This window comes from Chiloscyllium punctatum, chromosome 36 (genome assembly GCF_047496795.1).
Source record: "Chiloscyllium punctatum isolate Juve2018m chromosome 36, sChiPun1.3, whole genome shotgun sequence".
Lineage (NCBI taxonomy): Eukaryota > Metazoa > Chordata > Chondrichthyes > Orectolobiformes > Hemiscylliidae > Chiloscyllium > Chiloscyllium punctatum.
In genome coordinates, this window is record NC_092774.1 from 40559731 (window position 1) to 40574657 (window position 14927).

General features: G+C 46.2%; 1 non-coding gene across 1 annotated transcript; it reads left to right on the forward strand.

Moving 5' to 3' along the window:
* The first annotated feature begins 10092 nt into the window (after positions 1–10092).
* On the forward strand, positions 10093–10164 carry trnaw-cca (transfer RNA tryptophan (anticodon CCA)). Its single transcript has one exon. It is a non-coding gene; the product is annotated as a tRNA-Trp (tRNA).
* The last annotated feature ends 4763 nt before the right edge of the window (positions 10165–14927 follow it).

The following is a 14927-nucleotide window of genomic DNA, read 5'->3' on the forward strand; positions in this document are numbered from 1 at the left end:
CCCACACCCCATCTTTTCCTCCGCTACATCGATGACAGTATCGGCACTGCCTCGTGCTCCCACGAGGAGGTTGAACAGTTCATCCACCTGGGAAATGAAGCTGTCAGTGTGGGTCTGTATTGGTGGGCCGAGTGGTGAATGCGATGGACATGAAATCCATTGCGGTTTCCCCACGCAGGTGTGAACCCTGCCGACTACAGTTGAGAAACGGCGACAAAAAGAAATAGAGATTGCTCCACGGTTTTTTACGATGCAAGTCAGTGGAGGAGTTGAAATATTTCAATCACATTGGGACTGGTCGGGAATCTGTAGCCCACTGCCTGTCAGGGTGGAACAAGCAGATACCCACAGAGCTGCTTTTGAAGCTCTGAGCCAAGTATTTGGAAATGAGACTAGAACAGTGAGGGGCGTGAAGTCGTGATCGAAATGAAGCAGACACCTGAGGATTAATATGTTTTATTTGCCAGTGAAAGATACTGCTTCACAAAGTTGGGACTAAGGAAGGGAAGCAGTGACGGTGATTATCTTTGGCTGTTCATCTTATGAATGTTCCCATTGCTGCGCATGTCCGTGTTAACGTCAGAACTCTGCAGCATGGCGGCGTCAGGTCCGCACAGTGCCAGGGGCGCAATGGATGACGCATCTGACTCCACCTACCTGTTTGAAATGCAGCTCACAGCTTCTTCACACACCCCAATTAATCTTTCTCATTGTCCTGAAGCCGGCATACGGTTTGAATTCCTGATCTGCAGGAACGAGAATCTTTTCACTGTCTCGCGTCGGGAAATGTCCCTGAGAACATCAGAGTCCCGTCACAGCGCTGTCAGAGGAGAGGAAGCTGAAATAGCCCCACTCGCTGTTCACTGGCACATTTCACTTTCCCCAACTCACCGCCTCAACCACTGCGGCTCCTGGGAGTGGAAAGGGAACAAACACCAAAACCCACTCACATCTTTGTAAATCTTCAAGAAATCAGAAAAATGTTCATCCATTCGGGTCTTCCATCCTGGACAGACAGCATTGATTTTAAATGGCTGTCCAGTCAGTGCCGATTCGTTTTGGCTGAAAAAAAAACTTCCTTATCTCATCCCAGCATTTCTTGCCACAGAGAACTGTGCGGCAGAGTTCATGTATATATTTCCTTGTATGGTATTTTGTAAATAACATTCGTTTGCTGGTTGTTTGTATCGGGTATTTCAGGTTCATTAGCCGCTGTTTAAGTGTGTTGGTAGGTTTGTGGGCTACCATGATGCTGAGAGATTGAGTTGTCTGGACATCATTTCACAGATGTCTTTAATGAAAAGTAATGTGCTAGGTTTTCTGCAGACGTTGTGTCTGCTTGTGTCAGTTTGTTGATGTGAACTCGTCACACTGGGTTTATTGGGTAGGCAAAAGTGAGGACTGTAGATGCTTGAAACCAGAGTTTAGATCAGAGTGGTGCTGGAAAAGCACAGCAGGTCAGACAGCTTCCGAGGAGCAGGAAAATCGACGTTTCGGGCAAAAGCCCTTCATCAGGAATAAAGGCAGGACGCCTCCAGGGTAGAGAGATAAATTGGAGGTTGCTGGGCCGAAGGTAGCAAAGAGTACAATAGGTGAATGGGGGTGGGGACGGAGGTGACAGGTCAGAGAGGAGGGTGGAGCGGATAGGTGGGAAGGGAGATTGACAGGTAGGACAGGTCCTGAGGACAGCGCTGAGCTGGAAGGTTGGAACTGAGGTAAGGTGGTGGAGGGGAAATGAGGAAAGTGGTGAAGTCCGCATTGATGGCCTGCGGTTGAATTTATCTGAGATGGTCTCGTGGTTAGGCTTCGGCGCTCTTACCGCTGCTTTCTGGTTCGATTCCCCGTCAGGGAAGCAATTTACGGGGGGTATATAGGTTGCCTGTTCTTCTTAAATGCGCTGCACAGTTATTTATTGATCTTCGTCGTTCCTGGGTGCTGCAGTGTGTCGCGGCTCGTTGAGATACTGTCCTGATTCAGATTTGTTTGCATGTGTAGGGATGATTGCTTCTGTCGTTAAGTTCTTGGTTCGCGTGCGTTGTTTTCCTGTAGACGCTGTTTTGAATTTACCATTGACTGTTCGCTCTACTGTGACATCGAGAAATGGCACTTTGTTGTTGTTCTCATCTTTTGTGAATTTTATGCCAGTAAGGAGATTGTTGATGGTGTTGCAGGTTTCCTCTAATTTGTTTCATTTTCTGATGACAAAAGTGTCATCGCTGTAGCGGTCCCAAAGTTTGGGTTGGATCGTCGAAAGGGCTGTTTGTTCGAGTCTCTGCATTATTGCTCCTGCTAGGAATCCTGATACTGGTGGTTTCATGGGTGTTTCGTTGATTTGTTTGTCGGGCTTGTTACTGGATATGAAGTGGGTGGTAAGGCACAGTTCCACGAGGTTGACAGTGCTATCTTTGCTGATAAAGATGGTGTTGTGTTTGTGTCTTTGGTTCTTCGAGTAGTGTCTTCAGTTTTCTTTGGCCACGTTGATGTTAATGGATTGAACAGGGCTGTTATGTCAAAGGACATCATTATTCCATCCCCTTCTATCTTTGTGTCTTTGGTGTTCAGGAATTCTTGGATGGAGTAAATGGAGTGGAGTGAATCTTCGAGTTGGTGTTTTAGTCCTCAGTAGTGGCCTTTGACTAGGCTGTATATTTGTGCTCCAAGTAGTGAGACTATGGGTCTGGGGGGGGGGGGGGGGGGGGGGGGGTGGGCGGGCTCCTGGTTTGAAAAGGAGGAGAACAACAACAAAGTGCCATTCCTAGATGTCACAGTACAGCGAACAGTCAATGGGGAGATTCAAACGAGCATCTACAGAAAAACAACACACACAAACCAAATACTTAACCACAGAAGCAATCATCCCAACACCCACAAACGAAGCTGCATCAGGACATTACTTCAACGAGCCACTACACACTGCAGCACAGAGAAACTACGAATAACAAGAGAGAAATACATATATACTGTATTTAAGGAGAACAGGTACCCAATAAACCCATTCCGCCAATTTCACATTGATGCTTCCAAGCTGACTCTCAAAAATTTAGCTTTTCCCTCCATTCTTTCCTGTTTGTTTTTTGTGGGTTTTGAAAGCTTTCGCAATCCTCTGACTGAGTATTGGAGTTGGGAAGTTATGTTGTGGCTGTACAGGACATTGGTTAGACCACTTTTGGAATATTGTGTGTAATTCTGGTCTCCCTCCTATCAGAAGGATATTGTGAAATTTGAAAGGGTTCTGAAGCACCAATGGGTCCACAGAGGGGAAGAGGCCCTTCTACTGCCCTGAGTGTGGTAAGACCTTCAGTGATTCCTCTGCCCTGCTGACGCACCAGTTGGTCCACACCGGGGAAGGCTGTTCTCCGGCCCCAAGTGCGAGATGGCCTTCAGCAGTTCTTCCCACCTGCTGAGACAACAGTGGGTCTACACTGAGGAGAGGCCGTTCTTCTGCCCCGAGTGCAGGAAGGGCTTTGCTCTTTCTTCCGACTTGATGGCCCATTGGTGGGTCCACATCGGGGAGAGGTCTTTCATTTGCCCTAAGTGCAGGAAGGCCTTCGTCAATTCCTCAGCCCTGCTGAGGCATGAGTCCATTCACATCAGGGAGAAGCTGTTCTCCTGCCCCGAGTGTGGGAAGGGCTTTACCCGCTCCTCCACACTGCTGAAGCACCAGCTGATCCACCCGGGGAGGGTGGGGGCGGAGGGCGGTGGCGGAGCGGGTGAGGCCATTCTGCTGCCCTGAGTGCTGGAAGGCCTACAACAATTCCTCTGCCCTGCTGAAGCACCCTGGGAAGAGGCCCTTCAGCTCGCCCGAGTGTGGATAGAGGTTCATATTTTACTGCAACTTGTGGAAGCACCAGCGGGGGCACCAGCGCTCCCAGCAATCAGATCCCACCGGTGACGCTGCCTTGGGTCACACCCCAGGACTGAACATCCTGCCAGTTCTGACAGTGAGTGCAGTGGGAGAGTAGGTGGGCTGTTTTTGTTTTCTGCTGGACTACAATTGCCTCCCCTACACCTCACAACGACAACCCCATGGTAGCTCAGGGTTAGCACTGCTGCCTCATGGCACCAAGAACCCAGGAATAATTCCACCCTTGGAGGTCTGTGTGCAATTTAGGGAGGGTAGGAAAATGGATCTGACTGGGTTACTCATCGGAAGATCAGTGCAGATGTGTTGGGCTGAAGGACCTATTTCCACATTGTAGGAGTTCAACCGTCCTATGAGCTTTGCTTTCAGTGGACACTGCTGCTCATTGAGCCAGGGACTGCACATTGCCAAATGAAATGATCCAGAGAAACCTAAGACCGCAAGACCATCGGAGCAGAAGTTAGGCCATTCGGCCTGTCGAGTCTACTCTGTCATTCGTTAGTGACAATAGTAGCGCAGATGAGATTAGCTTCAGTGTGAAAACAGGCCAATTGTCTCAACAAGTCCACACCGACCCTCTGAAGAGTAACCCATCCAGACCCATTTCCCTCTGCCTAATGTACCTAACTCTACGGGCAAGGAAGCATGGCCAAAGACATGCACATCTTTGGTTTATGGAAGAAAACAGGATCACCCAGAGAAAACCCACACAGACGCTGGGAGAAAGTGCAAACTCCTCACATACAGTCACCAAAGGCTGCAATCAAACCTGGGCCCCCGGCACTATGAGGCTGCAGTGGTAACCACTGAGCCACTACATACTGCGTGCCAAAGAAGGAAAGCAAGAGGTTGGGAGGATACAGCAAGCCAGGCAGCACCAGGATGTGGAGTAGTCAGTGTTTTGGGTATTAACCCTTCTTCAGGACTGAAACATTGACTTCTCTTTGAGAAACGATTTACGGGAATATTGCAGGGGTTTGGAGAATTTGAACTGCAGGGAGAGGCTGAATAGGCTGGGACTGTTTTCACTGGACCATCAGAGGCAGAGGCGTGACCTAATAGAGGTTACAAAATCATGAGGGGCATGGACAGGGTAATAGACAAGGTCTTTTCCCTGGGATGGGGTAGTCCAGAACTAGAGGGCAGAGATTTCGGGTAAGAGGCAAAATATATTAAATGGACAACTTCTTCATGCAGAGGGTGGTATATATATGAAATGAGCTGCCAGAGTATATGGGTCAGGTGCTGTCAAATGGGAGTAGATTAATTTAGGATATCAGGTCAACATGGACAAGTTGGACCGAAGGGTCTGTTTCCATGCTGTATGTGTCTCTGACTACTGGTCCTGATGTAATTTTAAAATAGAGTCCAAGTAACTTTGAATAGTTCAATCTTGTTGAGCTCACCTCCTGAAAAGTTTCAAATGAATCCCTCTGAGAGATACTGTTTAAACATGCTGAGTTGGACAAAGTATCCCATCAAGTTCAACACAAACCCAGAGTTGAAGAAGTCAGAAGTCAGAACACCAAGGGGACCAAAACTGAGAGAGATCTAGGGTTGCGGGTTATTAGCTCCTAGAAAATGGGGTCGTGGGTAGACAGGGTGGTGAAGAGGGCTTTTGGCATGCTTGCTTTCATTGGTCAGAGCATTGAGCACAGGAGTTGGGATGTCTTGTTGCAGCTGTCACACATGCCACACAACAACGATAGGCGTGGCCCTGCTCCCCTCTGACTGGCTGTCCCTTTGAATATCTGGGGGAAGATTAGACCCACCTGCCTGTGTTTGACTCATATGTACTTATCCAAATAATTTTAAATATTGTAACATTACCTGCATCCACCACTTCCTCTGACAGTTCATTCTTCACACGAACCACCTTCAATGTAAAAAACGTTGCCCCCCCCCTCCGTCCTTTTTAAATCTTCACCCTCTCATCTTAAAAAATATACTCCCAAACTTTGAACTCCCTTATCCTTCAGGAAAAGACAAAGGTTATTCAACTTATCTTTGTCCCTCGTGACTTCATAAACCTCCATAACCTCCATCCTCAACCTTCTACACTCCAGTGAAAAAAGTCCCAGCCTATGCCGTCTATAAATCATTCTGGCAACATCATCGTTAAAAAAAGGTGAGCTTTAAGAATTGACTGAAAGGGCAGTGAAGATTCAACCAGCTGACAGTGGATCTGAAATCACATGTAGATCAGGTTCGGACAGCAGGAAACCAGATAAGTTTTTACAACAAACCACAAAAGTTTCATCATTAGACTCTTAATTCCAGATTTATATTGAATTCAGATTCCACCATCTGCCGTGATAGATTTTGAACACAAGTCCCCGGAACATTACCTGGGTGAATAGTCTGGTGACAAGAAAGTCGGCCATCGCCTCCCCTGAACACATTGGCATATTGTGTTTCGAGGTAATAAAGGAGCAAGAGGTTTTAGCAGCTGCAAAGGTGTTTGATATTACACAAGGGAACATCAGCACTCTCACTAATGGCACATACTGAAGCCAGGACCCTGTTTCAGAGGTAAGGGCTTGGGAACCATAAGAAATAGGAACAGCAAAATGCCATTCAACGCCTTGAGCCTGCTTCTCCATTCAATAGGACTGTGGCTGATCTGACATTCTCCACATGCACTTTCCTGCCCTTTTCCTGTGACATGAAGACTGTCAACAGAGTTACTGGGATGGGGGAGGGGGGAGCTCAGGTCGAACTTGGGGACGAAAACAATGGCTTCACACTTCACAATATTTAACTAAGGGAATGCTTATAGTTTATAGCTAAAAATACCTGAAGAAGGGCTCATGCCCGAAACGTGGATTCTCCTGCTCCTTGGATGCTGCCTGACCTGCTGCGCTTTACCAGCAACACATTTTCAGCTCTGATCTCCAGCATCTGCAGTCCTGACTTTCTCCTTGAGAATCCCATGGAGTCACTCGTCCATGCAGCCCAGATATCCTAACCTCATCTAGTCCCATATGCCAACAGTTGGCCCAAATCCCCATAAAACCTTCCTATTCATATACACGTCCAGATGCATTTTTAATGCTGTAATTATACAGCCTCCATCACTTACTCCAGCAGCTCATGCCGTACATGCATCACCCTCTGCGGGAAAAGGTTGCCCCTTAAGTCCCTTCTATATCTTTCCCCTCCCCTCCCTAAAACTATGCCCTGTAGTTCTGGACTCCCCCATCCCAGGGAAAATAACTTGTCTATTTGCCCTCTCCATATCCCTCATGATTATATAAACCTCTATAAGGTCACCCCTTAGCCTCCGACGCTCCAAAGAAAACAGTCTTATTCAGCCTCGCCCTACAGCACAACCCTACAATCCTGGCAACATTCTTGTAAATCTTTTCTGCACCTTTTCTAGTTTCACAACATCTTTCCGATAGGAAGCAGACCAAAATTACATGCAATATTCCAAACGTGGACTGACCAATATTCTGTCCAGTGGCAACATGAGCTCCGAACATCTATCCTCGATGCTCTGACCAACAAAGGAACGCACACCAAACGCTTTCTTTACTACCCAATCTGCCTGCGTCTCTACTTTTAAGGAACTATCAACCTGAACTCCAAGGTCTCTTTGCTCAGCAACACTTCCAAGGAAACTACCATTAAGTGTAAAAGTCCTGCTCTGATTTGTTTTTCCAAAATGCAGCACCTCATATTTATCTACATTAACCTCCATTTGCCACTTCTCAGCCCATTGGCCCATCTGATCAACGTCCCGTTGTAATCTGAGGTAACCTTCTTTGCTGTCCACTACACCTCCAATTTTGGTGTGATCTACAAACTTACTAACGATACCTCCTCCGTTCACATACAAATCATTTATATAACTGACAAAAAAGTAGTGGACCCAACATCGATCCTTGTGATACACCATTGGTCACAGGCCTTCAGTCTGAAAAGCAACCCTCTATCACCACCCTCTGTCTTCTTTCTTCTAGCCAGTTCTGTATCCAAATGGCTAGTTGTCCCTGCATGCCATGAGATTAAACCTTGCCCACCAGTCTCCCATGAGGAACCTTGATGAATGCCTTCCTGAAGTCCATATCGATCACATCCATCGCTCTTCCCTCATCAATCCACTTTTTACTTCTTCAAGAAACTCAATCATGTTCGTAAGACATGATTTTCCAAGCATAAAGCCATGCTGACTATCCCTAATCAATTCTTGCCTTTCCAAATGCATGTAAATCCTATCTCTCAGGATTCTCTCCAAAAACTTGCCCGTCACGGATGTCTGGCTCACCGGTCTATAGTTCCCTGGCTTTTCCTTACCACCTTTGTTAAATAGTAGCACCACGTTAGTCACCCTCTAGCCTTCCAGAACCTCACCTGTGACTATTGATGATACAAATATCTCAGTGAGAGGCCCAGCAATCACTTCCCCAGTCTCCCATAGAGTTCTAGGTTATTCCTGATCAGGTCCTTGGGATTTATCCACTTTTATGCCTTTCAAGATATCTAGCAATTTCTCATCTGCCATATCGACATTTTTTCAACATGTCACCATCTACTTTCTCACATTCTATATCTTCCATGCTCTTCTCCACAGTAAACACTGATGCATAATATCCGTTCAGTATTCCCGCCCCCCACCCCGCCACGATCGACTGCACACAAAGGCCGCCTTGCTGATCTTTGAGGGGCCCTATTCTCTCCCTTGTTATCCTTTTGTCCTTAACGTATTTATAAAAAAAACCTTTGGCTTATCCTTCACTCTATTTGCCAAAGCTATCTCATGTCCCCTTTTTTGCACTCATGATTTCCCTCTTAAGTATGCTCGTACTGCCTTTATTCTCTTAGGATTCACTCGATCTCTCTGTCGATACCTGACGTATGAATCCGTCTTTATCTTAACCAAAATCTCAATTTCTCTGGTCATCCAGCATGCCCTACACCGACCAGCCTTTCCTTTCACCCGAACAGGAATATACTGTGTGTGGATTCTTGACATCTCATATTGGAAGGCTTCCCATTTTCCAGCAGTCCTTTAACCTGCGAACAACTGTCCCCAATCAGCTTTTGAAAGATCTTGCCTCATACTTGAGTCTTCCCCCAATTTAGAACTTCAACCTTTAGATCTGATATATTATTTTCAATCACTATTGTAATGTTAATAGAATTATGGTTGCTGGCCCTTAGGTTTTGCACCCTCGCCAGTATGTACATCCTCATTGTGAATTAGAAAATTTCCTTGTACACACTTAACAAATTTCTCTATTTGGCGGATAAGTAAATGGGCAGGAGTTATACCTTGGGTCAACTCTTCCTTCATTCCTATCAACCCTAACCCAATAGTCCAACGGCACTTTACCTTGCAACTGCCGAATGTGTGACACCAGCCCATTTACCTGCTCCCTCCTCACTATCCAAGGGCGCAAACTTACCTTCCAGGTGAAGCAGCACTTTACCTGCTCTTCCCACAACCCAATCTACTGCATTTGCTGCTCACAATCTGGTCTCATCTACATTGGGGAAAACGAAGCCTAAACTGGGTGACTGCTGCACAGAACATCTACGTTCTTCCCGCAAAAAGACCCTGAGCTTCCAGTTGCCTGCCAATTCCACACCCCACCCTGTTCCCTGTCCAACATCTCTGTCTCAGGTTTGCTGTCGTGTCCCAGCGAAGCTCAGCACCAGCAGAACGAAGAGCACCGAATATTTCACTTGGGGACCATACATCCTCCGGTCCCAACATCGAATTCAATAATTCTCGGGCCTGGAATCCATAGTATCCTCGTCCCTTCCACACACACCAAGCCTTGTTATCACACAGTCTGTCATTACACACTGCCTATTCTTAGCCACGAACAGTCTCCATTCACCCTCCCACGCAGATCGTTATCAACGCCTTTTCCTGTCCAACAATTCTTCCTTCGCTTTGGGGTCTTTCCTGATCTGTCATTTACTGCATCCGCCTTCCTCCCACAATATCTCCTGCATATAAACCAACGTTTTCCCAATCACCATCAGTTCTGTGGAAGGGTCACCGTCAACTCCTGTTTTTTTTTGTTTCTGATATTCAGCATCCACAGTTCTTTCACCTTTTTATTGAGGTAGAGTTGGAACTTGTTTCGAGAGACAGAAAGAGACGGGGGAGAGACAGAACAGACATGAACTGTTGATCTCCGTTGTTATTCAAAACGTAAAATCATTGCAGTGCGATCACTTCCCTTAAGCATGAACAGAGTCAGCTGGTCATCCGTGAGCTTGTGGCGCAACGGTAGCGCGTCTGACTCCAGATCAGAAAATTGCGTGTTCGAATCACGTCAGGCTCACAGAAGCAGATCCGGAAATATGTTGAGCCAAATCTTTCGATCACACGTGAATCTTTGCTGTCAGTTTGATTTGTGAACACTGTGTCAGGGAGGTGGTGTGCCCAAGGCAGTCCGATCTTAATTAACGAAGCGGCTTTTGAGAAAATTCATCGGGCATTTTTGCTCAGGTCAATTTTAGGAATGATGGTTTGCCTGGGATTGGAACCCGGGAACTCTCACACGGCTGCATATGCTCGAAGACCCGAATCTCCAGCATCTGCAGTCGTCACTTTCACCCTGTATGGGGTGAATGCCGCGTCCTTTGAATCTCTTAAAATCTTTCCTCCTCACCCTACACCTATACCCTCTAGTTTTGGAATACCTCTACCCTGAGGTAAAGGCAGGAATGTTGAGAAGCCAGACAAAATAGTGGGTGGCACGGTGGCACAGTGGTTAGCACTGCTGCCTCACAGCACCGGAGACCCGGGTTCAATTCCCGCCTCAGGCGACTGACTGCGTGGGTTTCCTCCGCGTGCTCCGGTTTCCTCCCACAGTCCAAAGATGTGCAGGTCAGGTGAATTGGCCATGCTACATTGCCCGTAGTGTTAGGTAAGGGGTAGACGTAGACGTAGACGTAGACGTAGATGTATGGGTGGGTTACGCTTCGGCGGGGCGATGTGGACTTGTTGGGCCCTTCGGGCCTGTTTATAAACTGTAGGTAATCTAATCTAATCTAAAATGCAAAAGTAATGAAACGTGAAGGCACAGGGGGGAAAAATGGCGTTGGCATTTTTCTCTCGTATTCACATTAGGACACTTAAAATTTGTCATGATCTGGAGGTGCCCGTGTTGGACTGGGGTGTACAAGGTTAAAAATCACACAACAGCACGTTACAGTCCAACCGGCTTGTTTAGAAACACTTAGCTTTCGGAGCGCTGCTCCTTCATCAGGCGGTTGTGGAGTATAAGATCAGAAGATCATAAATTCTGTGTTACCATATTATTCTCCACAACCACCTGATGAAGGAGCAGCGCTCCAAATAAGCCTGTTGGACTATAACCAGGTGTTTTGTGATTTTTAACTTTAAAATTTGTCGGTAACACCAGCATCGTGACAGAGCATACTGAGCATTCTCCACGGTGTCAGTAAGCACTGCGCATGTCCGCCGGTGTCAGCAAAGTACTGCGCATACTCCTGGGTGTCCGCAGAAAAGGCGCACGAGCTCCTTTCCATGGACCAATGGAGAACCTTGGATGATCCGAAGGAGTCTGGTCCTCCTGCCAATCAGAGTCGGCCGTTGTCGAAATGCAGAAGTTGGACCGTGAGCTATGAAGCCGCTGATGCTGATCTTTTGTCACTGAATGAAGATTAAACCTCACCCCAGACTATAAATTCCTTCCTCTGTCTAAAATTTGTGAGTATAATAGTGTTTTTGTCACCACGTTTTCCATTTTCTTTTCATTCTGGGGTTTAATTATTGATTTGTAGCAACTGAAAGGAAAGAGTGAATCGAGGGAGGGGACAGACTCTGAAAAAGTTGATCCAGGTCTGTGTCTCACTTTGCAAACGCAGTGCCACAATGTGAAGGTATAACCTTTGATGTATGTAATAAAAAAAGCAGAAAGGAGGTGCATTGTTTACGGAGTGATATGTTGAGTTGTGGTGAAAGTGTGATGCTGGAGATCAGAGTTGAAAAGTGTGGTGCTGGCAAACCACAGCAGGTAAGGCAGCAACTGAGGAGAAGAGTCGACGTTTCGGGCACGAACTCTTCATCAGGAAAGATGTGTGCATGGACAAAGGGGCCTCAGCGTCCTTCGAAACCAGTTACTGCCAGTTGTCAGACAGGTGCAGCAAGCAATGAGCAAAGCAAGTGATATATTAGCAAGAGGAATTGAGTTCAGAAGTGTGGATGTCTTTCTGCAGTTAGGCCGGTCATTGAATGTATTCAAGGCTGAGTTCATTTGACTTTGATGAACAAAGAAGTGGATGGTTTTGGGGGAAGGTAAGAAAATGGTTTTAAGACCAGGAAAGAACAGTTACAGAGTCATACAGCGTAGAAACAGACCCTTCAGTCCAACTAGTCCATGCTGACTATATTCACAAACTAAACTAGTCCCACCTGCCAATGTTTGGCCCATATCCTTCTGAAACGTTTCTATTCGTGCACTTATTCAAAGTTATTTTAAATGTTGTTACTGTAGCTTCATTCACTACTTCCTCTGGACATTGATTTGACACACACTCCACTCTCTTAAACGAAAAATGTGCTCCTTGTGTCTTTTTAAAATTTTTCTCCTCTCACCTTAAAAAGATTGCTCCCTATTCTTGACACAACAGCTGATATTGTCCTCATCTATGCCCCTCGTGATTTTATAAACCTCAATAAGGTCACCTCTCGACCTCCTATGTTCCAGGGAAAAAGTTCCAGCCTATTCACTTAGATGTAAGTAGATCCATATTCAGTTATGATCTGTCAATGCTTGTGCAGGCTCGAAAGACCAAATGCCCAATTCCTGCTCCCAATTCTCTCACTGTGGCCAGGACAGCAAGAGACCATAAGACATAGGAGCAGAAATTAGGCCATTCAGCCCATCAGGTCTGTTCATACCATTCAATCGTGGTTGATAGGTTTCTCAACCCCATTCTCCCGGGCTCTTCCTGGAACTCTTCATCCCCATGATACTCAGGAACCTATCTACCTCAGTCTGAAATATCCTCAGTGACCTGGCTTCTACAACCTTCTGTAGAAATGAATTCCATAGATTCACCACTCTTTCACTGAAGAAGTATCTCCTTATCTGCATTCTAAAACGCCCTCCCTTTACTCGAAGGCTGTGCCCTCAGGTCCTAGTCTCTCCTACCAATGGAAGCATCCTCTGAAGGTCTACTCTGTCCAGGCCATTCAGTATTTTGTATGTTTCCATTAGATCCTCCTGAGTGTGGGCCTGTTAATCAGCATGAAACAGACCCTTCCGGATGAGGTACAGCAGGGATTAGGTTCAGCAATGAGAGAATAGAGGGAGAGTATGTGGGACAGAGATTTTCAGCTTCTAGGGAATAAGAGAGGAAAGAGAGTTTAGCATAAATTAGAATTGATCGGATGGGTCAAGGAGTGGCAGATGGGGTTTAATTCAGAGAAATGTGAGGTGTTGCATTTTGGTCCAGCAATCCAGGCAGGACTGACACAGTTAAGGGGCGTGTCGCAGAACAAAGAGACCTTGGAGTGCAGGTTCATAGTTCCTTGAAGGTGGAGTCTTACACAGACAGTATAGTGAACAAGGTGTTTGGTATGCTTTCCTTTATTGGTCAGAGTATTTAGTATAGGAACTGGGAGATCATTTTGCAACTGCAAAAGGACATTGGTTAGGCCACATTTGGAAGACTGCATTCAACTCTGGTCTCTCTGATGTCGGAAAGATGTTATGAAACTTTGGGAGGGGTCAGAAAATATTTAGAAGGCTGTTGCCAGATTTGGAGGGTTTGAGCTGCGGGAAGAGGCTGAATAGGCCAGGGAGATATTCTCTTTGGAGCATCAGAGGCTGAGTGGTCACCTTTTAAAGAGGTTTATAAGGGGCATGGATAGGGTGAATACCCAAGGTCTTTTCTCCATGGTAGGGGAGTCCAGAACTAAAGGAGCAGAAGTTTAAGGTGAGTAGGGAAAGGGACCTGAAGGGCAACATATTTTCAGACAGAGGGTGGAACGTGTATGGAACAAACTGCCAGAGGAAGCGGGGAGGCTGGTACAATGACACGATTTAAAAGCCACTGGATGGGTACTTGAATAGGAAGGGTTTAAAGGGATGATTCAAATGCTGGCAAATGGGACTAGATTAGTTTGTGATATATAGTTGGCACGGATGAGTTGGGCCAAAGGGTCTGTTTCTATGCTGTATGACTTTAGTCATCTTCAGTGAAAGCAGAGGTGTTGTTGTGAAGACTGGACTTTCAGATCAACTTTCAAAAATGTTTTGCCCTTACTCAGAGCAGAAGAAGTTACAATGAAATCTTTCATTTGTGAGACAGCAACTGAGTGAGTGAGTGAGTACATCTGGGATTTGGTGAAAAGTGGGAATTCATTGCACTGTGTGGATGAAACCCTACCCAATCCAGTCATTTCTGCTGGTAGATGAGACTGGGCCCCAAGATTAGGGGAAGTAGATTTAGGACAAAGACGAGGAGGAACTGCTTTTCCTGGAGACTAGTGAAACTGTTGAAGTCTCTGCCCAAGGAAGCAGAGAAGGCAGCTTCGTTAAGTATATTCAAGACACAATTGGATGGGTTTCTGCATAATTGGGGAATTCAGGATGTTTGGGACACTGCAGGGAGGAGGAGCTGAGATGATGGATAGATCAGCCATAATCTTAATGAATGGCAGAGCAGGCAGGACAGGCCAAATGGCTGACCCCTGCTTCTATTACTATGAACCTATAACCCTGCATTTCCCATGGCTAACCTGACTAACCTGCACATCCCTGGACACTGGGCAATTTAGGCTGGCCAATCCAAATCAAGGCTGGTGAGCAATGTCGTGATGTGGAAATGAACATCAGAGAATGATAGAAAGGGACAAGGAGAGTAAATATACCAGCAATCAAAACTGGATTCAGAAGATCACAGAAACTGAAACTAAAAACTGAATGTGAGCTGCATTGTAACAGAAGTGAATGAATTGACTGAACACAGTGAAGAGAATAATTATGATCTGAGACTCCTTACAGGGACATGGCTTCAGGATGGCAAGGACTGGATCCTGAATATCGAGGGGGTAGTCAAATGGGACGCT